Genomic DNA, 27,112 nt, shown 5'->3' with positions numbered 1-27,112 from the left:
AGTTTGGTGTGAATGGGGCTGAGCTTGGGCCTGTGTGCCTTTTTGCCCCACCGCCTGTCGAAGACCTTTTTACTCATTATGGACTGACTCGCACCCGTGTCCAGTTTCATAGATACTGAAATTCCATTCAGTTCTACGTTGAACATTATTGGTGGACATTTCATGGTGAATGTGTGTACCCTGTACACTTCTGCCTCCTCAGTACGAGTCTCCAATTCAGCCTGATCCACAGTGGATCGATCTTTCTCTGCAACGTGGTGGTTTGCAGGGTTTGCAGCTCGCTTGCACATTCGCTGGAGGTGTCCCATTGTTCTGCAACCATCGCACGCATAGTGCTTGAAGCAGCATTGATGGGGCCGATGATCACCTGCACAGCAAGGTGTTAACTGCCTCGCATTAACGATTCATGGCGGACTCTGGATCATCTGAGGTCGGGCAGCAGCAGTCGACGTGTACTTTCTACCATGTATGTTCTTGCTCGAAAACGACGTTACTTTGTGCACAGTACTGGCCAAAACTTCTTTACTCTGCAAAATCTGTTTGGTGTTGTCGCTGGTGGACATAAATGCCTGGGCTATCGTTATGGCTTTACTTAGATTCGGAGTTTCTACAGTCAACAGTTTGTGAAGGATTTCCTCATGGCCAATGCCCAGTACAAAAAAGTCTCTAAGCATTTGTTCTAGGAATCCCTCAAATTCGCAATGTCCTGCGAGGCGCCTTAGTTTGGCGACATAGCTCGCCACTTCCTGGCCCTCCGACCGTTGACACGTGTAGAACCGATATCTCGCCATCAAAACGCTTTCCTTAGGATTTAGGCGCTCCCGGACCAGCGTACACAATTCTACATAGGATTTAGCTGTTGGTTTTGCTGGAGCTAGGAGATTCTTTATGAGGCCATAGGTTGTTGCCCCTCAGACAGTTAGGAGGATCGTCCTTCGTTTGGCAGCGTTCTCGTCCTCTTCCAGCTCATTGGCCACGAAGTATTGGTCGATTCTCTCCACGAAGGCCTCCCAATCGTCCCCTTCTGAGAACTTCTAGAATACCAACTGTTCTTTGCATTTTTGCATGGTTGTTCGTTACCTCGTCGCCAATTGATACGTTCACAATAAAGGATGAAGCTGAGTACTGTGTACAATGAGCAAGTGTGACCTTCGCTCCTTTAATAAGACTCCAGAGTGCACTGGATGGTACCTCGTGGGTGGCCTGCTTATACCATGCTCCCAAGGAATGCTGGGATCCCTTGGGACTCCAACAGGTAGTCCTCTGGTGGTAATGTAATACAGGTTACAAGGGGTTAAATACATAACAGTAGGTTGGTTGGTCATCGACGGTTTCTTCGTCCGCCTGCTCTGGCTCCTCTGTGTGCCTCAGCTTTGTTTGATCAATGTGTTTCCTGCAAGTTTGCCTATTCTTGAGCTTAATAACAAATATTCTGTTGCCCTCCTTGGTCATGACCGTACCAGCGATCCATTTGGAATGCTGACCATAATTCAACACATATACAGGATCATTAACAGAAATCTCGCATGACACAGTTGCGCTATCATGGTATCCTTGTTGACTCTGTCTTCTGTATTCAACATGATTACTTAAATCCGGGTGTACAAGAGATAAACTTGGTCTTAAGACCTCTTTTCATCATGAGTTCAGCAGACGAGACCCCTGTGAGTGTGTGGGGTCTTGTCCTGTAACTCAGCAATATGCAAGACAAGCGGGTCTGCAGTGACCCTTGGGTTACTCTCCTCATGCTTTGTTTGATCATTTGTACAGAACATTCAGATTGCCCATTGGACGCAGGCTTGAACGGTGCTGACCTTACATGTTTTATGCCGTTAAGATTTACAAACTCCTGAAACTCCTGACTGGTGAAGCACGACCCATTGTCGCTCACCACTATGTCAGGCAGACCATGTGTCGCGAACATGACATTGAGATTCTCTATGGTTGCCGTGGACATGCTTGATGACATGATTATGCATTCTATCCACTTCGAATAAGCATCCACCACCACTAAAAACATCTTGCCCAAGAAGAGACCTGCAAAATCTACACGGATCCTGGACCAAGGTTTGGATGGCCATGACCACAGAATCAGCGGTGATTCTGCTGGTGCTTTGCTGAGCTGCATGCAAGTGTTGCACTGATGCACACATGCTTCCAGCTCAGAATCAATTCCTGGTCACCATACATGGGACCTGACGATGGCCTTCATCATCACTATACCAGATGTGTGCTGTGTAACTCACGCACAAACTTCTCTCTCCATTTCTTAGGCATTACAACTCGATTGCCTCACAAATGCAATCTGCTTGAATAGACAGTTCGTCCTTGCGATGAATGTACGGTTTGGCCTCCTCGCACATTTGCTTAGGTATGGCAGACCAATCTCCTTTGAAGATGCAACCCTTTACCACCAATATTATCGGGTCCTGGCTGGTCCAGGCCTTAACTTGTTGAGCTGTGACAGGGGTACCTTCACTCTCAAAAGCATTCATAATTAACATTAAATCTGCCGGTTGTGGCGTTTCCACCTCCGGTGTGGGCAATGGCAACCGGCTCAAAGCATCGGCACAATTCTCTGTGCCAGGTCTGTGGTGAATGACATAATCATAGGCAGATAATGTCAGCGCCCACCTTTGGATGCGGGATGAAGCATTGGTATTGATACCTTTGCTCTCAGACAATGAAATGAGCAGCTTGTGATCGGTCTCTAATTCGAACCTCAGACCGAACAGGTATTGATGCATCTTTTTAACACCGGACACACACGCTAAAGCTTCTTTTTCTACCATACTGTAGGCTCTTTCTGCTTTAGACAAACTTTTGGATGCATACGCGACAGGTTGAAGTTTCCCCGACTCATTGGCTTGTTGTAACACGCAACCAATTCCAATGACGATGCGTCACAGGCCAAAACTAAACATTTACATGGGTCATAATGTACCAGCAGCTTGTTCGAGCAAAGCAGATTGGTGGCTTTCTCCAACGATCTGTCTTGCAATGCGCCCCACACCCAGTTGTTGCCTTTTCTCAATAGCATGTGCAGTGGTTCAAGTAAGGTGCTCAATTTAGGTAGGAAGTTACCAAAGTAATTGAGTAGACCCAGGAACGAACGCAGCTCCGTCACGTTCTGCGGCTTGGGTGCATTCTTGATGGCTTTGGTTTTCACATCAGTAGGTCTGATGCTATCAGCAGCAATTTTCCGCCCGAGGAATTCGACCTCCGGTGCCATGAAGATGCACTTCGAGCGTTAAAGTCTCTGTCCAAACGCAGTAGAACCTCTTCCAGGTTGTTCAGATGTTCCTTGGAGTCACGACCGGTGATCAGGAAGTCATTTTGGAACACGACGGTTCTGGGAACAGACTTCAGTAGACTTTCCATATTCCTCTGGAATATTGCTGCAGCCGAGCGAATTCCAAATGGGCACCTGTGGTAAATAGCAGTCCTTTGTGGGTGTTAATGCACGTAAGTTTTTTTGACATCTCGAACAACTCCTGCGTCATATAGGCCGACGTCAAGTCCAGTTTTGTGAACGACTTCCCTCCGGCTAGCGTCACAAACAAGTCATCAGCCTCCGCTAACGAGTACTGATCTTGTTTCAAAACCCGGTTGATCGTAGCCTTGTAGTTTCCACAGATTCTGACTGTGCCATCACTTTTCAGCACAGGAACAATGGGGCTGGCCCATTCATTAAATTCGACCGGTAATATGATTCCTTCACGCTGGAGTCTGTCCAGTTCAATTTTGACCTACTACCTCATCATATACGACACTGCCCGAGCTTTATGATGGACGGGTCTTGCATCTGAGTCCACGTGGATCTGCACCTTGGCTCCCGTGAAGTTGCCGATACCCGGTTCGAACAGCGAGGGGAACTTGCTCAATACTTGGGCACATGTATCTTCCTCCAATGACAATGCCTTTATCTCGTTCCAGTTGCATCTGATTTTCCCCAACCAGCTCCTGCCGAGCAGCGTTGGGCCATTGCCTGGAACAATCCACAGCGGTAACTCGTGAACCGCACCATTATACCTCACATTAATTTGTGTACTGCCAATCACCTTTATCAGTTCTTTGGTGTACGTGCGTAGCTTGGCGTTAACAGGGCTCAGCCTGGGCCTCACAGTCTTAGTATCCCACAGCTTATTAAATGCCCTCTCGTTCATGATCGATTGACTCGCCCCTATGTCCAGTTCCAGCGATACCGGTATCCCATTAAACTTCACATTAATCAAAATTGGTTTACTCTTGGTTATGAAAGAGTACAGTCCATTCACTTCCTCCTCTGGCATCTCGGATTGCGTATCCGGATCCGCGCTAGTCTGACTCTCATCCTCCACGTGGTGTGTCGCAGTTCGCTTGCTGATCTGCGAACACTTGTGCTGGAGATGTCCCACTCTCAGACAGCCTTTGCAACTATATTGCTTAAATCGGCACTGCTGGTGCCGATGATTTCCCTCACAATGCCAACACAGAGAAGACGGATACATTCCCGCTGGCAGACTTTGGGCAGCCACAGGTTTCGCGAATGCAGCCGGATAGGCCCTGCCATGTGCCGCTCTGCTGGACGCTGAATCAATCGCATTTACAGTACTCACCGAGGTTCGGTTCTTCACCGATATTTGCTTTAGACTCCTGTCCGTCGTCATTCATGATTGATCGATCTGGATGGACCTTTTTAAATCCAACTCCTCCACCGCCAGAAATTTGCACAGGATCGCCTCATGGTTGATACCGATAACGAAGAAGTCCCGCAGCATGTCTGCCAACACCGTCTCGAACTTGCAGGGTCCTGCTAGATGTCTCAGGTCAGCAACGAATTCTGCCGCGCTCTGGCCTCCGATCGAACATGTGTATAAAACCTGTATCTCGAGATGATGATGCCGTCGTCTGGCTTGAGGTGCCCCCGTACCAATGTACACAACTGCTCATGCGTTTTCTCTGTTGGATCACTAGGCATGAGTAGTTTCTTTATCAGACCGTAGATCTTTGAGCCGCACACAGTGAGGAACACGGCCCGGCGCCGATCTGCATCATCGACCCCCTTCATTTGGTTGGCCGCGAAGTACTGGGTCAAATGGCTCATAAAGTCTGCCCAATCTTCTCCTTCCATGAATCGCTCTAAAAATCCAATCGTGATCATTTTGCAAACAAAGGTTCTTGCATTCTCGTCGCCAAATATTATGTATGCAATAAAGATACAAACTGAGTACTGTTTAACTGAACAAGGTACAACTTTGGCTCTACTTTATTATGGCCCAAAGTGCCTGACTCACAAAATGGCTGGCCTTTTATACCAGAGCAGCACCATGTGTGTGCTGCTCAGTGGCTTCCAACAATAACATTATCTGGTGGCTACAAACAGCATGTACATACATGACAGGCCGGCCACAAGGAGGACCCTGAGGTGGAGTGTTCCGGCAGTACTGTGGGACATTCTGACCGGGGCCGGTGCTCAACCGGCCGAAGGGACTCCGGGGCCGAAAATCGAACCGGCTGAAGGGACTCCGGGTCCGGCATCGAACCGGTCGAATGGACTCTGGGGCCGGCATCGAACCGGCCAAAGGGACTCCGGGGCCGGCATCGAACCGGTCGAATGGACTCTGGGGCCGGCATCGAACCGGCCAAAGGGACTCCGGGGCCGGCATCGAACCGGTCGAATGGACTCTGGGGCCGGCATCGAACTGGCCAAAGGGACTCCGGGGCCGGCATCGAACTGGCCAAAGGGACTCCGGGGCCGGCATCGAACCGGCTGAAGGGACTCAATTTTTAAACTTTTAATCAACTTTTAAACTTCTTAAACATTTCGGGAAAACTTTTAAATTTTTAAACAACTGGGAGAACTCTTTTTCTATAACTTTTAATCAACTCTTAATCTATTTATTAAACATTCATTCAACCTGTGTAATTTTTTAAAACTAATTTGGAAATACTTTTAAACTTTTAAAACAACTTGGAAATATCTGGGGAGATTCTTAACCTTGGAAGAAATTTTCCAAACATCCCTCGGAACTCCAGTGGGCAGCTGACCTTCCCAATGCCTGCCCTCCAACCAAGACTTGGGCCATCTACCTTCAATGGCGCTAGTCGGCGCTGAACTTGCGGCCAACATCTCGCCATAGGTAATTAGGCTCCTACAGCAGTACCTAATCTCCAGTCGTCTTGGCCCCCCTTGCCACTGGGCCAAGACCTTGCTCGGCTAAGCCCGTGTGGTTGCTGGTGTACAGCTGCCACCCCACGTTATAAGAACTCACGCACAGGCATCTTCCACTTCGCTAATATGAAGTTCGGGACCTGGAACTTCAGGACCCTCAAGGACAATTCCAACAGCAACAGGCCAGAACGCCGTATCGCCATAGTTGCCCGGAAACTTAGACGTTTTGACATAGACATCACCGCCCTAAGCGAGACCCAGCGGGCAGGGGACGGCCAGCTCAAGAAACAAGGTGGAGGTTACACCTTTTTCTGGAAAAGAAAACCAGAGAAAGAACGCTACCTTCATGGAGTCAAAAATGAACTGGTCGACGTCTCAAAGTCTCTCCCTGTGGGGTTAACGAATGCCTCATGACTCTTCGCCTCACCCTATCCCGGAACCAATGCGCCACAGTCAACAGTGCGTACGTGCCAACACTCGATGCAACTGATGAGGCTAAAGAGGGTTTTTATTCCAATCTCAAGATATCCCTGTCCCGTGTCCCCACGGGCGACAAATTGATCCTCCTAGGTGACTTTAATGCCAGGGTCGGCAAAGACACATCCTCTGGGGAGGCGTGATTGGCAGAGAGGTTGTAGGGAAAGCCAACTCCAGCGGTACCCTACTTATGACAAAATGTCCAGAACATGAACTCTTCATCACCAACACCCTGTTACGCCAGAGGGACAAATACAAGGCATCGTGGCAACACCCTCGCTCCAAACACTGGCACCTGCTCGACTATGTCATCATCCAAGCCAGGGATCGCAAGGGTGTGGGCATCACCCGCGCCATGACAGGAACTGATGACTGCTGAACGGACCATCGCCTAATCCGATCCATCATCAATATAAACATATCCCCAAAGCAGAGGGGACAGCAGAAGCAGTGCCGCAAAAATGTTAATGCCGGGGCACTTAAAGACCCAGCTAAGAGAACCCTATACAGCCAACGCCTCACAGCTAATCTAGCGTGCCTTGATGACCCTGAGATGCTGAATGCCCACAGCGCTTGGTCTGCCGACCAGGTCTCCATAACCAGTGCCTGTGAAGAGAAACTTGGTTACTCAACCAGAAAACACATGAACTAGTTTGATGAAAATGATCAGGTGATCCAAGAACTAATAGATCGTAAGTGCAGAGCATTTCTGAGCCTCAACCCAACTCGGGAGCAGCAAAGCAACGTTACAGACGGCTCAAGGCTGAGGTCCAACAAAAAACCCGGGAACTAAAGAACAGATAGTGGCTGGAGAAAGCACAGGAGATACAACAACTGGCCGACAGCCACGGTATGCGAGGATTCTTCATCGCAGTCAAGGCCACCTACGGTCCAAACTCCCAAGGCCCCACCCCACTCCTGGGAAAGGGGAAACACCCATCAAGGACACCAAGGCTGTCAGAGCCCACTGGAAGGAGCACTTCGAAGATCTCCTCAATCGAGACTCTGCCTTTGACTCGAGTGTTCTCGATTCCATCCCGCAGCATGCAACCCGCCACCACCTCAGTGAAATCCCAATGTTGCACGAGGTAGGCAAAGCCATAAAACAGCTCAAGAATAACAAGGCTACGGGTGCAGATGGAATTCCTGCTGAGGTGCTAAAGTATGGCGGAGAGGCGCTGTTGGCATGGATACATGACTTCATCTCTCTCATTTGGAGGGAGGAGAGCATGCCGGGAGATCTCAGAGAAGCAGTGATCGTGACCATCTTTAAAAAGGGGGACAAGTCCGACTGCGGCAACTACAGGGGAATCTCCCTGCTATTAGCCACTGGGAAGGTTGTCTCTAGAGTTCTCCTCAACCATCTGCTCCCTGTGGCCGAGGAGCTCCTGCCGGAATCACAGTGCGAATTTCGTCCCCTACGGTGCACAATGGACATGATCTTTGCAGCGCGACAGCTGCAGGAAAAATGCAGGGAGCAGTGCCAGCCCTTATACATGGCCTTCTTCGATCTTAGAAAGGTCTTTGACACTGTCGACCATGAGGGCTTATGGAGCGTCCTCCTCCGTTTTGGATGCCCCCAAAAGTTTGACAACATCCTTCGCCTGCTCCACGACGACATGCAGGCCGTGATCTTTACCAACAGTTCCATTTCAGACCAAATCCCCATCCGGACAGGGGTCAAACAGGGCTGCATCATTGCTCCAACCCTCCTCTCAATGTTCCTCGCTGCCATGCTCCACCTCACAGTCAACAATCTCCCCGCTGGAGTGGAACTAAACTACAGAACCAGTGGGAAGCTGTTTAACCTTCGCCGCCTCCAGGCCAGGTCCAAGATCACCCCAACCTCTGTCGTTGAGCTGCAGTATGTGGATGATGCCTGCATCTGCGCACATTCTGAGACTGAAATCCAGGATATAGTTGATGTATTTACTGAGGCATATGAAAGCATGGGCCTTACGTTTAACATCCGTAAGACAAAGGTCCTCCACCAGCCTGTCCTCGCCGCACAGCACTGCCCCCCAGTCATCAAGATTCACCGTGCGGCCCTTGACAACGTAGACCACTTCCCATACCTCGGGAGCCTTTATCAAGAAAGGCAGACATTGATGCGGAGATTCAACATCGCCTCCAGTGCTCCAGTGCAGCCTTTGGTCGCCTGAGGAAAAGAGTGTTCGAAGACCAGGCCCTCAAATCTACCACCAAGCTTATGGTCTAGAGGGCTGTAGTAATACCTGACCTCCTGTATGGATCAGAGGCATGGACGATGTACAGAAGACACCTCAAGTCGCTGGAGATATATCACCAACGATGTCTCCGCAAGATCCTGCTAATCCCTTGGGAGGACAGGTGCACGACATCAGTGTCCTCGCCCAGGTTAACATCCCCAGCATTGAAGCACTGACCACACTCGATCAGCTTCACTGGGCAGGCCACATAGTTCGCATGCCAGACACGAGACTCCCTAAGCAATTGCTTTACGCAAAGATCCTTCATGGCAAACGAGCCAAAGGTGGGCAGCGGAAATGTTACAAGGATACCCTCAAAGCCTCCCTGGTAAAGTGCGACATCACCACTGACACCTGGGAGTCCCTGGCCAAAGACCGCCCTAGGTGGAGAAAGTGCATCCGGGAGGGCGTTGAATCTCAATGCCGCGAGCATGAACAGGTCAGGCGCAGGCAGCAGAAGGAGCGTGCAGCAAATCAGTCTCACCCCCCCCTTCCCCCGATGAATGTCTGTCCCACCTGTAACAGGGTCTGTGGCTCTTGTATTGGACTGTTCAGCCATCAAAGAACTCACTTTAGGAATGGAAGCAAGTCTTCCTCGAATCAGAGGGACTGCCTATGATGATGCTGATGATGATGGTTGTTGGGGAGGGTGCGGGAGAGAGAGAGCCTGGTTGTTTGGGGAGAGAGAGAGCCTGGTTGTTGGGGGGCGGGGAGAGAGACACGGGGTAGGGTGGGGGGAAAGATAGCCTGGTTGATTGGGAGGGGGGGAGAGAGAGAGAGCCTGGTTGAGGGTGGGGAAGAGCAAGAGCCTGGTTGAGGGTGGGGGAGAGAGAGAGCCTGGTTGCAGGGGTGTTGGGGGTGTTGGGGGTGGGGAGAGAGAGAGAGCCTGGCTGCTGGGAGGGAGAGAGAGGGCATGGTTGTTGGGCGGGGGTGGGAGGGAGGGCGTGCGGAAGGTGAGAAAGCCTGGTTGGGCGGGGGGGCGGCTGTGAGAGAGAGACACAGGGGTCGGATGGGGGGAGGGGAGAGAGAGAGACACGGGGTGTGGAGGGGGCGGTGGGTGTGGAAGAGAAAGAGAGAGCCTGGTTGAGAGGGGGAAGCGAGAGCCTGATATTTGAGGGGGGGGGGCAGGAAGAGAGCTTGGTTTGGGGCGGGGGGGAAAGAGCGAGCCTGATTGAAGGGGGGGTGGGGGAGAGCCTGGTTGTTGGGGATGTGGAGAGAGAGAGAGTCTGGTTATTGGGGGGCGCGGGAAGAGAGAGCCTGGTTTGGGGGGGGCAGAGAGAGAGGGGGCAATTTTAAACCCCCAGGGATGGGTGGATTGGGGCTGGGAGCGAGCAACCAATCTGTTCCAACAAGACGGGTCAGCCTCCAATTTACCTAATTTTTTTTAACCCACGGAGGCCGAGTTTCCCGGGCTGCGGGAATTTCGGCAGCTAAAAGGAGGCGAGAAGAGTTGGATCCATGAGGTAAGTGCCTTTGCAGCACTGCTTGTGGGCCAAGTAAACCAGCTCCAGTTCAACACTTCCATACTAATTTCTGTTCTTCTCATGTTTGCTTCTCATCAGCCACTCACTATTAGACAGCCACTTTCCAGTTGCCTGGTTTAGACTGTGATTGGTGTCAATTATCAATTGACTGATGTTACTACAAATAAATCTTTGATGTCTTCAGTCGGTCTTGCAACAAAGACCGCGCAGAGAAAAGAAAGCATACAAGAATTCTAATAATAGTTGCAATACTTCAAAAATCACTCAACTGTGACTCATAAATCAGCAAACAAGCCACTTTGAAACTGGAATGTACAGTTATTACTCTGTAACCAGTCAGTGGGAAACACAATTGGAAGGTTAAGAATCAGGTGCGGTTCAAGTTAAGACGGCCTTCAAAGATGTGCTCAGGTATAGTTCCCTGAAGTTGCAAACACATTCTGAAAAGGTCCTTTTACAGAGAAGTTGTAAAAAACTGCATCTTAGAATATTTTGAAATTCTTTATGAATTGAGAGCTGATTGTATGAATGGTGCCAGGATACGTGAGGTGTTAATTATCAATCCTCTCTCTCTCTCTCTCTCTAGTCAGGTTATACCAGTTGGTAATCAATGTTTTTTAGGTTTCTTCAGAATCTGTGCAATTGCACCTTAACAAACATGTAGACAGTCCGCACTGACACTGCAGTGTACTACTGTCAGAGGTGCCGTCTCTCCAATGAGATGTTAAACCCAGGCCCCATCTGCCCTCTCAGGGGGATGTAAAAGATTCTATCACTCTATTTGAAGAAGAGCAGGGGCGTTCTCCCTGGTGTCCTGGACAATATTTATCCATCAACCAAAATCACGAAAAGATTTTGGTCATTATCTCATTGCTATTTGTGGGACCTTGCTGTGTGCAAATTGACTACACTTCAATAGTACTTCATCGTCTGTAAAATACTTTGGGACAAACCGAGGTTGTGAAAGGCATTATATAAACACAAGTTCTTTCTTTTCTTTCTTGACACAATGATACAACTCGCGGAGATTTGGGAGAACCTGGAAAAACTGGGGTTTCAGCAAACTGAGGCCTACCTACTGACATATGTTTACCAGCCTGAGGGTCAGGGGTGTGGGAAGATGGAGTAGTGAAGCTCACAATGGCAAATGAATAGGGGGGCTTTACAATGTGGGGGGGCTTTATAATGTCGTGACACTGGGCTGACAGAGTGCTGCTCCGGCATCAATTCACATACTTAGGTGAACTCCCTAGTGGTGGAGCAGTTAAACTGGAGTGTGATTCTGCTGCTCCAGATTAGGATTTTCACATCAAATTCATGCGAGTACAGGTGAAAATCGTAGTGTAACAAGGGCATGTGTCTGTCCATGTATCTCCTTCCAAATGTAATAGTGAACGTTCATGTGGATTAACGATTATTTGGACAACTGAGAAAAAGTTATTTCAACTGAAACTGGCAATCTTTAATTAAAGAAAACCTCTGGATTTGACCACTACCTCGTGGAGAACTATCATTTGGGCTAGCAGTAAAATTATTTTTTTCCTTTAGATTTTGTTGCTTGTTTAAGAAAAGCAAGTTTAAAAACAAGTTTCATGCAGCCAGAATCTAGTGCCATAGAGAATTTTCATAATGGGATTAATTTTGCACTATACTGTCACTCCTCACTGCTGTTATCATAAACATCCAGTCACAGTTTTGCTTGATCAGATTCGAAGATTTGGATCAGACCGGAAAGGCGATGGCATCATAACTTGTCCAACAAAAATACTGTTCTCCACAAGCAAAGAGGGAGAAAGAAAAGAGAGGAAATCCATTATGCTTTCATGCACTTCTTAGTGGCGAGTAACAGGCCAACAGAGACGAAGATCAGGCAGCAGGCTGTTTGCTCACCTTCTTGGACAATGAATGGTCATCATCATCATCATAGGCGGTCCCTCGAACGAGACTGACTTGCTTCCACATGGGTTCACAGATGTTCCAATGAAGGACCCGATGTTCCAGTCCTGAACACCAATTGAAGGGGTGGAAGATGCCTTTGCGTGGATTTTTTTAACATGTAGTGACCGTTGCACAGCAGCCAAAATGTATTTGTTTTGTCTTAAAACATTTCTGTAAAGCACCTTGGGACATTATACTCCCTTAAAGGTGCTATGTAAATGCAAGTTGTTAATTTTGCTATTTAAAGTAGCTATATATTCAATGACATTGTTGAAAGTGTGCGACGAGTGTTCTTGTGGCGGAGGAGCTGTGAGGGATTGTGGCGGAGGTGTGGCGAATGAGGGTACGGGACCCAAAAGAGCCGAGGGCCCAGTGGCAGCATGGGCCAGCCCACACGGCGATATGTGTGCGCACTAGATCCGTGCAGCAGAGCAGGTCTCCAGTCGTCCTGGTTAACCCTTGCCACTGGATAAAGGCCTAGCTCTGTCGAGCCCGTGTTAAGTCCTCATTGGCAGCCAAAAAGTGAAAATCAGAAGCAAGTAAGAGTGGAGAAGTAAGAGCCTCATAATGAGGCCAGTATTTAACTTAAAGGGTTCTCAGGATATGCTAGTTGGGTAAAAAAAAATGCTACGTAATACTTCCAAATTCTCATTCCTGGGCAAAAGTCATGTGTAAGGAAAGCCTGAGTACCAGCCTTCAGAGAATTTTAATATGCAACCAGTGATATAAGGTGAGGCTGCAATCCAGTGACACGCAACAACAGCAACTAGCAGTTACTTAACAGATCTGTGTAAAAAATATATAATAGTCCCACGGTGCTGCACAGAAAGTGTAAAGAGAAAATGAAGCATTTAAGGCTAGGCAGTTGGGATTCAGTTGTAAGTAACTTGGGGGAGAGTTTCAGCCAGGGACAGACACAGAAGGAAGTGCGGTTGGAAGGGGTTAGAGGAATGTGGGTGGTGAGGAATGCAAGGCAGTGGATGGAGATGTCTTTGTCTGCAGTAGAGACCATGGGAGTAGAGAGGTCACAAGAGATAGCAAGGTTGCAAGGTTGCCATTAATGTGGGCACAAGAGTTTATATTGAGGGAGAGGATTAAGGAGGACCAGAGGTTAGTGCATTCAGAGGAGAAAGTGCAAGAGGAGCAGAGATGAAGATTGAAATCACCGATCATGAGTCGCTCTGCAGTGGCTGAAGGAGAAGTGAGATTCCGAGGAGGGGGGTGGGGAGGGAGGGCGAAAGAAGGTGAGGTGCTTGAAGGAGATATCAGAGGAGTAGGGGGAGAGACCAAGGTGTAATTTAATGATGAGGACCATACCAGCACTGTGGTGGTTTGGGAGGGAGGTGGTGGAAAGAGTAGCTAAGCACGGAGCCTTCAGTAAGGGGCAAGACTAAACACAGATCTTATCATTTAACTATGTTATATTTTGGAGCCAGATTATGTAACACTTTCCTTGCTGAAGTAATAATTTATATGCAGGAACATTAAAATACATTCTTGCTCTTGAAAAAAGGAATACTTGGACCACCAGTCACATTCACTCTCATCAGTCATTTTTATGGCATCATCCAGTTGTTTCCTATTCAGTCTATTCTGTTTAATGTTGCTCTGTTATCAAATAACACAAAAAAAGTAACTTCAGTTTTACAGTTATTACATTTAGATAATAAGTCACCCAAGAATCATTTTAGAGATTCTTAAGAACATTTTTAGATATTGAACAACATTGCCATCAAGCAGAGAGTAATTTCACCAGTGAGGATGGTTTTTGGTGGTATTAATGCTACACTACTATTTCATTTTCAATACAGGTTCGACCTCCCAAATCCGGAGTTCCAAAATCTGGAATGTTCCGAAATCCAGACATCGCGCTGATCCGTGGAGGGGTCGTCCGAAATCTGGAAAATTTTCCGAAATTTGGCCATTTAAAAAAAAAAATGGTGCACATACTATATTTTTTAAATGGCGCAATACAAAATAGTCATCCGAAAACCAGACATTTTTTTCAGTCATCATAGCTGCTCAACACTCACCATTAAACTGTGCATTAGAAAATACAGGTATTGCGTAGTCGTCCGGAATCGGTTCCCAAAACTGGCCTTTGTTTTCAAACTGCGCAAATACGGACCTGTGATCGCAAGGCCCCATGACCCTGAACCGAGCCGACCCGACCTCGTGTGACCCGAGCTGTGATTTTTGCCATTTGAAGTTTTCATTTTAATAAAAATACATGTAGTTGTAAAATCAGCATTTTGTTAAATGAATTAGTGGCATTAAACAAAGATAGGTACACTATCAGGTGACCCGACCTGACCCGACCTAACCCACGTGTGACCCGAGCCGACCCCAAAGTGATATCAGATGAGGCAGCTCAGAAATTACAGACCATGTTGGATAAAATATGCATCTAGGCAGATAATTGAAAGCCAAAATTTAATACAGTAATGACAAATCTAAAGTGCTGCACACAAGAAGAAAAAGTAAGTGACACCTGTATTCCATGTATGGTTTAAAAATGGTGAAGGATAAAACCAAAAGACATCCAGGAATCTTACATTCAAATGCTCTGCATATTCAACCAATATAGAACAGCTACAGCCATTAAGCCGGACTGTACTGCAAGAGATTGAAAATAAGTCAAAGTGAAATGTTATTACCTGTACAGAGTATCTCTTTAATTACAAGTGCATCCAGCGGCATTACAGGTTTTAAGACATCCATTTGTATGTGTAAGCTTTTCAGAAGCATCTCCATTAAGGTGTCAGTCACAGCAATAAATTGGAAAATACAGGCCCTGTACAGCGTACATGAAAGTCGGCCAGCCGAAGTGTTCCGAAATCTGGAAATACCTGAACCTCGGCCTGGGTGTTTCCGGATTTGGGACTTCGGAAATATGTTCCGAAATCCGGAAATACCCGAGATCTGGAACAGCCTCGGTCCCGAGGTTTCCGTATTTGGGAGGTCAAACCTATAATAGGTTACTATTCACATGCAGCCAAAAGTAGTTCAAAGCTGATTAAGATGAAAATAGACCCACTAGCTAAGAATACACCCAATAATCTCTCATCTAGGAAAGTCATTAGTTTGGCTTTCAAACTTAACTGTTATTTGCAGTCACATGTCCTCATTGGGTGAACTTTATTCGTTCTAGGTTGAGCTAGTAGAATTGGACTGGAGTAAATTAATTCACATGGAAGGCAGTTACAAGGCTTGTCAAAATTCTAGTTTCATACATAGCTTCCCATGGCTGTGGAACTCTCTCTCAGACAGTGTTATCATCTGGAATTCTATCTCTCTTATTCAGAAGATCAAATACAGAGTTCTGACGAAGGGTCATCGACCTGAAGCGTTAACTCTGTTCCAGCATTTTCTGATTTTATTACAGAGTTAACCATCACTGACTGAACCAGGGCTGTTGAAACATGCCTTAGATTACAGGAAACCTGAGACTTGCCTATTGATACCACCAGTACACCAATGGTGTGAAAATGCTCTTACATTTTGAAAACTGTTAAACAGTAAACTGAAGGGGATAAATGCCATTAGGTTTTGCAGGGATTCTCCCAATCATCTGGGATATGACAAAAAATCCGTGGAAACCCTGATATTTTTCTTCAGCTCAGAGGGTCCTGGAGACACCTCAGGTGGAATGGCTGTAGGCTGCTGAAGCGCCCATGGTAGCAAAATAAATCTGCCCCAGTTATGCTAAAGACCCTGCACCCCTCCCCACTACCACCAGTGAAGTGGACTGCCAGCATTTCAGGGCCTTTCTGTTCAGCTATTGTGATGATGCATGTACAATTCCATGCAGATTGCTGATCAAATTAAAGGCTGCCCAATACATTGTAATTTTAATGCACTATTTGTCTATGCAGTGTGAAGAAAATCTAACACAAAAGGGTTGGTGGTAATCAGTGCTAACGTGCTTAATGGTGAAATGATGTGACAAATTATTAAACTTAAAACAGGAATTCTATCAGCAATCGTTCTTCAGTTTGCCTCGCCAAATAGCATGGAATCCCACACACCATTTGATATTTACATTGCTGTACCCATGGTGAAGCTGATGTACCATCACTTTTCTTTTGGGTCTTATTAAAACCATGGATAAATCTTTCCAGAGGTACAACTGTGCACATACCCATAAGAGTAACGCCACCAAATAATCGCTGCTCAACAACTAGAATATTGAGAGGTGGATATAACTTAGGATCTTGGGGAATGTCCTGCACCAAACAAGTTACCATCAGTGGGTGATGAACAACCACCAGTTCTTTGAGGCATGAAAGGAATTACACTACACTATCTGTACATTGCCTTGTGTGACTGTAGCAAGGCTGGACAATGAGAAATAATTAATAAAAAATTAACGTTTTTTTTGGTAAGTATGTAATGATAGAAAATGAAAGGCAGATAATGATTTTCAGGATAGATGTAATTTGTATAAGTATAAGCAATAAGACTAAATTACGATTCCACACACCCAGTAGAAACTGGGTTTGAAGAGAACATATGTACGAAAATCAGCTTTAGTGATGTAGCTGTACTTAGTGTGGTAGACCAACCTCTACTGACATAGTCCTATCTACAGTGACATAGCCCTATCTATAATGACATAGTCCTATCTACAGTGACTTAGCCCTATCTACAGTGACACGATACTATCTACAGTGACTTAGCCCTATCTGCTGTGACATAGCCCTATCTATAATGACATAGTCCTATCGACAGTGACATAGCCCTATCTACAGTGATGTAGCCCTGTCTACAGTGACATAGCCCTATCTGCAGTGACATAGTCCTACCTACGGTGACAAGGGGCTAGATTTTACACTTTTGTGCAGATCACCCAAAAATGGGCGGTATTTCCGGCGTTGGCAAAATAAAACATCCCCTGAGGAGCTCCTCAGCCAGGCGGCTTGGAGTCAGGAGGGGAAGGGGAAGGGAGGAAGGGGTAGAGGTGGGGAGGAGAGGGGGGGGGGAGGGAAGGGTTGGTTTTACAGAAATACTTATGATTTCAGACAAATGTTCAGTTTAATTGTTTTTTATTTAACAAAACCTTGTTGTACATTGGGTTAGATAGCTGCACCGTTGCACGCTGGTGATTCCTTAACATCAAAGGGTATAAGTACACTTATCTTCAATCAACTTAAACTTTAACTGTCATCAAGGTGATGCCCACCATTGATGTATGACCTGCACACCCAGCAGTGTGTCAGCTTTGTAAATACCACCAACGTTCTTTCAGTCAAAGTGCTCATTGATGAGCTCCTGACGTAAGAATCTTGCAGCTATCATGCCACCATGGGCCCTTTCATGTGGTTTACAGAGGGGCGGGGCATGGCTTCAGCATCAGCCTGATTGTCTGGCCTGATGTCAGTGTCCACCTCCTCGTCCCCCTCTTCCTCTCTCTGGTGAGGTGGACTGTCAGACTCTTCTGGCAATTCTTGTCCTCTTCAGATAGCCAAGTTCTGCAACATGGAGCACACCACCATGAATTGAGCTACCTGCTCAGGGTGTTATTGGAGCTCGCCTCCTGAGTGGTCCAGGCATCTAAAGCGCTGCTTCAGCACTCCAATGGTTTTCTGCACGATATTGCGAGTGGATCTGTGGCTTTTGTTGTATCGCATCTCAGCTTCGGTGTGGGTGTCATGCAGTGGGGTCATCAGCCAGGTGGCGAGGCCATATCCTTTGTCACCAAGCATCCAGCGTTGACCTTGTGGCTGATTGTTAAACAAGTCAGATACAGTGCTCTCACGCAGGATGTGAGCATCATGGATGCTGCCCGGAAATTTAGCATTCACTGCCATAATAATTTGCTGGTGGTCGACAACGAGTTGCACATTCAGGGAATGGAATCTCTTGTGGTTCCTGAAAACTTCTGCATCCTGAAAAAGTGCCCGCATCATGATGTGAGTACAGTCTATTGCTCTCTGCACCTTGGGGAAGTTAGCAATTCGGTAGAATCCTAAAGCCCTCTCAGTCTGGGCCTCCCTGGTCATGGGGAAGCTGATAAAGTCCATCCTGCGTGTGTACAGGGCTTCAGTGACCTGTCTAATGCAGCAATGTGTGGCATGCTGAGACAGTCCGCAAATGTTGCCAACTGAGGTCTGAAAAGAATCCGACGCGTAGAATGACAGTGCCGCGGTGACTTTGACCTCGATGGACAGTGCAGTACTGATGGTGCTGGCAGGCTGCAGATCTGCCCTTATGAGCTGGCATACCTCAGTGATAACCTCTTTGTGGAAACGCAGTCTCCGAAGGCAGGTGGTGTCGGGCAAGTTGAGGTAAGACTGCTTCTCCTTCTTCTTGCGGGGGGTGTAACGTCTGGTCCTCCTCATCAGTCTGGCACGTCATACATTAGGCACATAATGCTGTGGAGCATACGTTCTGCCATCTCGAGTTTGCAGCATGTAATTGGTCATCAAGAGAGGGTGAGAAAGGACAGGCCCCATTCCAATCGCTATCTGTTTTCCACCGATTGGTCACAAAAAATGAATATCCCGCGAAGATATCTATTAAATTCCAATCGTCCACAGTATGATTAAGATGTTTGTTCAGATGTTCACATCACCTCCAAAGACCTCCAGAGTACATCCGACCTCCCTCGAGGTTAAAGCACAGCAGCCTTTTAATTGATGCGACATGTGATTTAGAACATGGCGTCCATAACGCTGTGAGTCGTTCCACTTTTTCCTGGCAGCTTTTTGGGCGAGTGATATTGTGGGCGAGATGTGTGCGAGCTGGTGAAAGTGATGCTGGGCAATCTCGACAAATGTGATCTTTACGACAAAATGAAGTGGGCGGTCGGTATTATTGAATCTCGGCGTTAATTACGTGCGGAAAGTAACGCTGGCCGATATTATGGCTGTTGGTTTCGCCCATTCTGATGATTCCACCCAAAAAAAGTGGGTGGGCGGTATTATTTTTTCCCAGCGTTACACACATGGGGAAAGTAATGCTCAGTGATAAGTGCCCGAAAAATGGGCGTCAGTTTCTATTTTGTGGCTGAATGGGCGATATCTGGGCGTTATACGTAATTTCAGCATTAAAATGGACGTTAAGTGGGCGTTATGCATGCAAAAAAAAGTGGAAAATCTAGCCCATAGTCCTCTCTACAATGACATAGTCCCATCTACAGATACATAGCCCTATTAGTGACATAGCTCTATCTACATTGAAACAGCCCTATTTACAGTGACGTAACCCTATCTACCGTGACACAGCTCTATCTACAGTGACATAGTCTTATCTACAGATACATAGCCCTATCTAGTGACAAAGCTCTATCTACAGTGACATAGCCCTATCTAGTGACAAAGCTCTATCTACAGTGACATAGCCCTATCTAGTGACATAGTCCTATCTCCAGTGGAAGATGCCTGTACATGAGTTATTTTAACGTGTGTTGGTTGTTGCACACCAGCTACCACACGGGCTTAGCTGAGCAAGGTCTTGGTCCAGTGGCAAGGGGGGTCCAAGACGACTGGAGACCAGGCATTACTGTATGGGCCAAGTTGCCTATGGTGAGATGTTGGCCGCAGGCTTGGCGCTGGGTAGTGCCCTTGATGGTAGGTGGTCCGAGGCTTGGTTGGGGGCAGGCATTGGGAGGGTCAGTGGCCCATCGGGGTTCAGAGTGGGAGGGCAGTGGGGTCACAGCCATGGTACTCACCACCTACTCTTCCACTCCCCTAACATGAAGTTCGGGACCTGGAACATCAGGACCCTCATGGACAACCCCAACAGCAACAGGCCGGAACGGCGCACCACCATAGTTACCTGGGAAATTAGACGCTTTGATGTCGACATCGCCGCCCTAAGCGAGACCGGATGGGCAGGGGAAGGCCAGCTCAAGGAACAAGGTGGAGGTTACACCTTCTTCTGGAAAGGGAAACTAGAGGAAGAACGCCGCCGCCATGGAATCGGCTTCGCCATCAAAAACAAGCTGGTCGACCACCTCAAAGACTCTCCCTGCGAGGCTAATGAACGCCTCATGACTCTTCAACTCACCCTATCCCGGAACCAATGTGCCACAGTCATCAGTGCTTACGCCCCAACACTCGATGCAACGGATGAGGCCAAATAAGGTTTTTACTCCAACCTCGAAAAATCCCTGTCCTGCGTTCCCGCGGGCGACAAACTGATCCTTCTCGGTGACTTCAACACTAGGGTTGACAAGGACACAGCCCTCTGGGGAGGTGTGAGTGGCAGAAAGGGTTTAGGGAAAGCCAACTCCAGCGATACCCTACTCCTGCCAAAATGTCTAGAACATGAACTTGTCATCACCAACACCTTGTTCCGCCAGAGGGACAAAGACAAGGCATCATGGCAACACCCTCGCTCCAAACACTGGCACCTGCTCGACTATGTCATCATCCGAGCCAGGGATCGCAAGGATGTGCGCATCACCCGCGCCATACCAGGAGCTGATGACTGCTGGATGGACCACCGCCTAATCCGTTCCATCATCAATATTAACATAGCCCCAAAGCGGCGATGGCAGCAGAAGCAGTACCGCAAAAAAGTCAATGCCAGGGCACTTACAGACCCAGCTAAGAGAGCCCTATACAGCCAGCACCTTGATGACGCCGAGATGCAGAATGCCAATAGCGCTTGGTCTGCCCTCCAGGCCTCCATAGCCAGTGCCTGCAAAGAGACGCTCGGTCACTCAACCAGGAAACACCAGGAGTGGTTTGATGAGAATGATCAGGAGATTCAAGAGCTAATAGATCACAAACGCAGGGCATTTCTGAGCCTGAAACAACAACCTAGCAGCAAAGCAGCATTACAGACAGCTCAAGGCTGAGGTCCAACAAAACACCCGAGACCTAAAGAATAGGTGGTGGATGGAGAAAGCACAGGAGATACAGCAGCTGGTTGACAGTCATGATGTGCGAGGATTCTTCATCGCAGTCAAGGCCACCTATGGTCCAAACATCTAAGGTCCCATCCGCTGCTGGCCAAGAGTGGGGAAACACAAATCAAGGACACAGAGGCAGTCAGGGCCCGCTGGAAGGAGCACTTCGAAGATCTCCTCAATCGGAACTCTGCCTTTGACTCGAGTGTTTTCGACTTTATTCCGCAGCATGCTATCCGCCACCACCTCAGTAAGACCCCAACACTGCCCGAGGTAGAAAAAGCCATAAGACAGCTAAAAGACAAGGCAACGGGAACGGATGGAATCCCTGTTGAGGCACTGAAGTATGGCGGAGAGGCACTGTTGGTGCGAATACATGACCTAATTTCTCTCATCTGGAGAGAGGAGAGCATGCCGGGAGATCTCAGAGAAACAGTTATCGTGACCATCTTTAAAAAAGGGGACAAGTCCGACTGCGGCAACTACAGAGGAATCTCCCTGCTATCAGCCACTGGGAAAGTCGTCGCTCGAGTCCTCCTCAACCGTCTTCTCCCTGTGGCCAAAGAGCTCCTCTCGGAGTCGCAGTGTGGATTTCGTCCCATACGATGATTTTTGCAGCACGACAGTTGCAGGAAAAATGCAGGGAACAGCGCCAGCCCTGATACATGGCCTTCTTTGACCTTACAAATGCCTTTGACACTGTCAACCGCAAGGATCTATGGAGCGTCCTCCTCCGTTTCGGATGCCCCTAAAAGTAAGTCACCATCCTCCGCATGCACCACGACGACATGCAGGCCGTGATCCTTACCAACGGATCCATCACAGACCCAATACATGTCTGGACCGGGGTCAAGCAGGGCTGCGTCATCGCTCCAACCCTCTTCTCAATCTTCCTCACTGTAATGTATGTACATAAGGTCTGCCCACCAACAAGGTGCACTACCATCAGAGGTCCTAGGATCATAGGTACACTCGTGCTGGGCCCGGTATATAACCTGAACTTCACCTTCGTATCTTCACTTCTGGAAGCCATTAAAGACTATCCAGGTTACACCTACTCACTGGCTCACAGAACGGAGTTCATTGTAAAACATTTCATACAATACACTCGCTTCCATGCTTCATCTCACAGTCGACAAGCTCCCCGCTGGAGTGTAACTAAACTACAGAACTGGTGGGAACCTGTTCAACCTTCGCCGTCTCCAGGCCAGGTCCAAGACCACCCCAACCTTTGTCATTGAGCTACAGTACGCGGACGACGCCTGCGTCTGCGCACATACGAAAGCATGGGCCTTATGCTAAACATCAGTAAGACAAAGGTCCTCCACCAGCCTGTCCTCGCCGCACCGCACTGCCACCCAGTCATCAAGATCCATGGCGTGGCCCTGGTCAACATAGTCCACTTCCTTTATCTCGGGATCCTCGTATCAACAAGAGCAGGCATTGACAACAAGATCGAACACCGCCTCCAGTGCACCAGTGAAGCCTTCGGCCGCCTGAGGAAAAGAGTGTTTGAAGACCAAGACCTCAAAACTGTTACCAAGCTCATGGTCTACAGGGCTGTAGTAATACCGCCATCCAGTATGGCTCAGAAACATGGACCATGTACAGTAGACACCTCAAGTCGCTGAAGAAATACCACCAACGATGTCTCCGCAAGATCCTACAAATCCCCTGGGAGGACAGATGCACCAACATTAGCGTCCTCGACCAGGCCAATATCACCAGCATTGAAGCATTGAAAACACTTGATCAGCTCCGCTGGGCAGGCCATATAGTTCGCATGCCAGACACGGGACTACCAAAGCAAGCACTCTACTTGGAAGTCCTTCACGGCAAACAAGCCAAAGGTGGGCAGTGGAATCATTACAAGGACACCCTCAAAGCCTCACTGAAGGCTCTGTGTCTCAATGCGCGGAGCATTCATAATAAGGTGGATGAATTAACTGCGTAGACAGCTGTTAACAGATATGACGTAATTGGGATTACGGAGACATGGCTCCAGGGTGACCAAGGCTGGGAACTCAACATCCAGGAGTATTCAACATTCAGGAAGGATAGAATGAGGTGGGGTAGCATTGATGGTTAGAGAAGAAATTAACACAATAGTAAGGAAGGACATTGGCATGGATGATATGGAATCTGTATGGGTAGAGCTGCGGAATACCAAAGGGCAGAAAATGCTAGTGGAAGTTGTGTACAGACCACCAAACATTAGTAGTGAGGTTGGGGACAGCATCAAACAAGAAATTAGGGATGCGTGCAATAAAGGTACAGCAGTTATCATGGGCGACTTTAATCTACATATAGATTGGGCTAACCAAACTGGTAGCAATACAGTGGAGGAGGATTTCCTGCAGTGTATAAGGGATGGTTTTCTAGACCAATATGTCAAGGAACCAACTAGAGGGCTGGCCATCCTAGACTGGGTGATGTGTAATGAGAAAGGATTAATTAGCAATCTTGTTGTGCGAGGCCCCTTGGGGAAGAGTGACCATAATATGGTAGAATTCTTCATTAAGATGGAGAGTGACACAGTTAATTCAGAGACTAGGGTTCTGAACTTAAAGAAAGGTAACTTCGATGGTATGAGACGTGAATTGGCTAGGATAGACTGGCGAATGATGCTTAAAGGGTTGATGATAGATAGGCAATGGCAGACATTTATTGATCACATGGATGAACTTCAACAATTGTACATCCCTGTCTGGTGTAAAAATAAAACGGGGAAGGTGGCTCAACTGTGGTTAACAAGGGAAATTAGGGAGAGTGTTAAATCTAAGGAAGCGGCATATAAATTGGCCAGAAAAAGCAGCAAACCTGAGGACTGGGAGAAATTTAGAATTCAGCAGAGGAGGACAAAAGGTTTAATTAGGAGGGGGAAAATAGAGTATGAGAGGAAGCTTGCAGGGAACATAAAAACCGACTGCAAAAGCTTCTATAGATATGTGAAGAGAAAAAGATTATTGAAGACAAATGTAGGTCCCTTGCAGTCAGAATCAGGTGAATTTATAATGGGGAACAAAGAAATGGCAGACCAATTGAACAAATACTTTGGTTCTGTCTTCACTAAGGAAGACACAAATAACCTTCCAGAAATACTGGGGGACTGGGGGTCTAGCGAGAAGGAAGAACTGAAGGAAATACTTATTAGTCAATAAATTGTGTTAGGGAAATTGATGGGATTCAAGGCCAATAAATCCCCAGGGCCTGATGGTCTGCATTCCAGAGTAATTAAGGAAGTGGCCCGAGAAATAGTGGATGCATTGGTGGTCATTTTCCAACATTCTATAGACTCTGGATCAGTTCCTATGGATTGGAGGGTAGCCAATGTAACACCACTTTTTAAAAAAGGAGGGAGAAAGAATACAGGGATTTATAGACTGGTTAGCCTGACATCGTTAGTGGGTAAAATGTTGGAATCAATTATTAAAGATGTAATAGCAGCGCATTTGGAAAGCAGTAACAGGATCGGTCCAAGTCAGCACGGTTTTATGAAAGGGAAATCATGCTTGACAAATCTTCTAGAATTTTTTGAGGATGTAACTAGTAGAGTGGACAAGGGAGAACCAGTGGATGTGGTGTATTTGGACTTTCAAAAGGCTTTTGACAAGGTCTCACACAAGAGATTAGTGTGCAAAATTAAAGCACATGGGATTGTGGGTAATGTATTGATTTGGATAGAGAACTGGTTGGCAGACAGGAAGCAAAGAGTAGGATTAAACTGGTCCTTTTCAGAATGGCAGGCAGTGACTAGTGGGGTGCCGCAAGGTTCAGTGCTGGGACCCCAGCTATTTATAATATATATTAATGATTTAGACAAAGGAATTGAATGTAATATCTCCAAGTTTGCAGATGACACTAAGCTGGGTGGCAGTGTGAGCTGTGAGGAGGATGCTGACAGGCTGCAGGGTGACTTGGACAGGTTAGGTGAATGGGCAAATGCATGGCAGATGCAGTATAATGTAGATAGTTGTGAGGTTATCCACTTTGGTGGCAAAAGCAGAAAGGCAGAATATTATCTGAATGTTGACAGATTAGTAAAAAGGGAGGTGCAACGAGACCTTGGTGTCATGGTACATCAGTCATTGAGTGTTGGCATGCAGGTACATCAGGCGGTGAAGAAGGCAAATGGCATGTTAGCCTTCATAGTGAGAGGATTTGAGTATAGGATCAGGGAGGTCTTACTGCAGTTGTATAGGGCCTTGGTGAGGCCACACCTTGAATATTGTATGCAGTTTTGGTCTCCTAATCTGAGAAAGGACATTCTTGCTTTTGAGCGAGTGCAGTGAAGGTTCACCAGATTGATTCCCGGGATGGCCGAACTGACATATGAAGAAAAACTGGATCGACTAGGCTTATATTCACTGGAATTTAGAAGAATGCTAGGGGATCTCATCGAAACATATAACATTCTGACGGGATTGGACAATTTAGATGCAGGAAGAATGTTCCCGATGTTGGTGAAGTCCAGAACCAGGGGTCACAGTCTAAGGATAAGGGGTAAGCCATTTAGGACCGAGATGAGGAGAAACTTCTTCACTCAGAGAATTGTGAACTTATGGAATTCTCTACCACAGAAAGTTGTTGAAGCCAGTTTGTTAGATATATTCAAAAGGGAGTTAGATGTGGCCCTTACGGCTAAAGGGATCAAGGAGTATGGAGAGAAAGCAGGAATGGGGTACTGAAGTTGCATGATCAGCCATGATCATATTGAATGGTGGTGCAGGTTTGAAGGGCCGAATGGCCTACTCCTGCATCTATTTTTCCATGTTTCTATGTTTCTATGTTTCTGATAAAGTGCAACATCGCCACTGATGCCTGGGAGACCCTGGCCAAAGACCTAGTGGTAGTGGTGGAGCTAAGTGGAGGAAGTGCATCCTGGAGGGCGCTGAGCTCCTCGAGTCTCATCTCCGAGAGCATGCAGAAATCAAGCGCAGGCAGCGGAAAGAGCATGCAGCAAACCAGTCCCACCCACCCCTTCCCTCAACGAGAATCTTTCCCTACTGTGACAGCGACTGTGGTTCTCGTATTGGACTGTTCAGCCACCTCATGTTAAGAGTGGAAGCAAGTCTTCCTTGATTCCAAGGGACTGCCTATGATGATGACTATCTAAAGTGACATAGCTCTAACAAAAGTGATGTAGCTGTATCTACAATGACACAGCTCTCTCCACAGTGACACAGCCCTATCGTGATGTAATGCTATCTATAGAAACATCGACCTATCTACTGTTATATAGCTAAATTTACAATGACGCAGCCCTATCTACAAAGATGTGATGCTATCTACAGTGACATCGAACTATTTAGTTACATAGCTAAATTTAGAGTGACACAGACCTATCTACAATGACATATCTCTATCTACAGTGACGTAGCTTTATCAACAGTGAGGTCTTGGTCCAGTGGCAAGGGTTAACCAATTCTAGTGCACACACATATTGCAGTGTAGGCTGACCTGTGCTGCCCCTGGGCCGGCACCTCTTCTGGGCCCGAACTCATGCCTCTCCTGGACCCCGATCACATCGCCCTGCAACAGTACATAGCCCTACCTAAAGTAACATAGCTCTATCAACAGTGACATAGCTCTATCTACAAAACATAAAAAAATAAGAAATAGGAGCAGAAGTAGGCCATATGGCCCCTCGAGCCTGCTCTGCCATTCAATAAGATCAAGGTTGATCTGATCATGGCCTCAACTCCACTTCCCTGCCTGCTCCCATAACCTTTGACTCCCTTATAGTTCAAGACATAGCCCTAACTACAATGACATAGCTCTATCTACAGTAACATAACTCTAACCACACTGACCTAGCCCTATGAACAGTAACATAGCTCTATCTACAGTGTCACAACCTATCTATAGTGACAGCTCTACGTAAAGTGTCGAAGCCCATAATTACAGTGACATAGTTCTATCTACAGTGACATAGCCCAATCTATAGTGACGTAGCTGTATCTACAATGGCACA

Source organism: Pristiophorus japonicus, chromosome 1, assembly GCF_044704955.1.
Source record: "Pristiophorus japonicus isolate sPriJap1 chromosome 1, sPriJap1.hap1, whole genome shotgun sequence".
NCBI classification, from domain to species: domain Eukaryota; kingdom Metazoa; phylum Chordata; class Chondrichthyes; family Pristiophoridae; genus Pristiophorus; species Pristiophorus japonicus.
The sequence above is the reverse complement of the archived record's forward strand: the minus strand, read 5'-3'. Positions refer to the sequence as shown.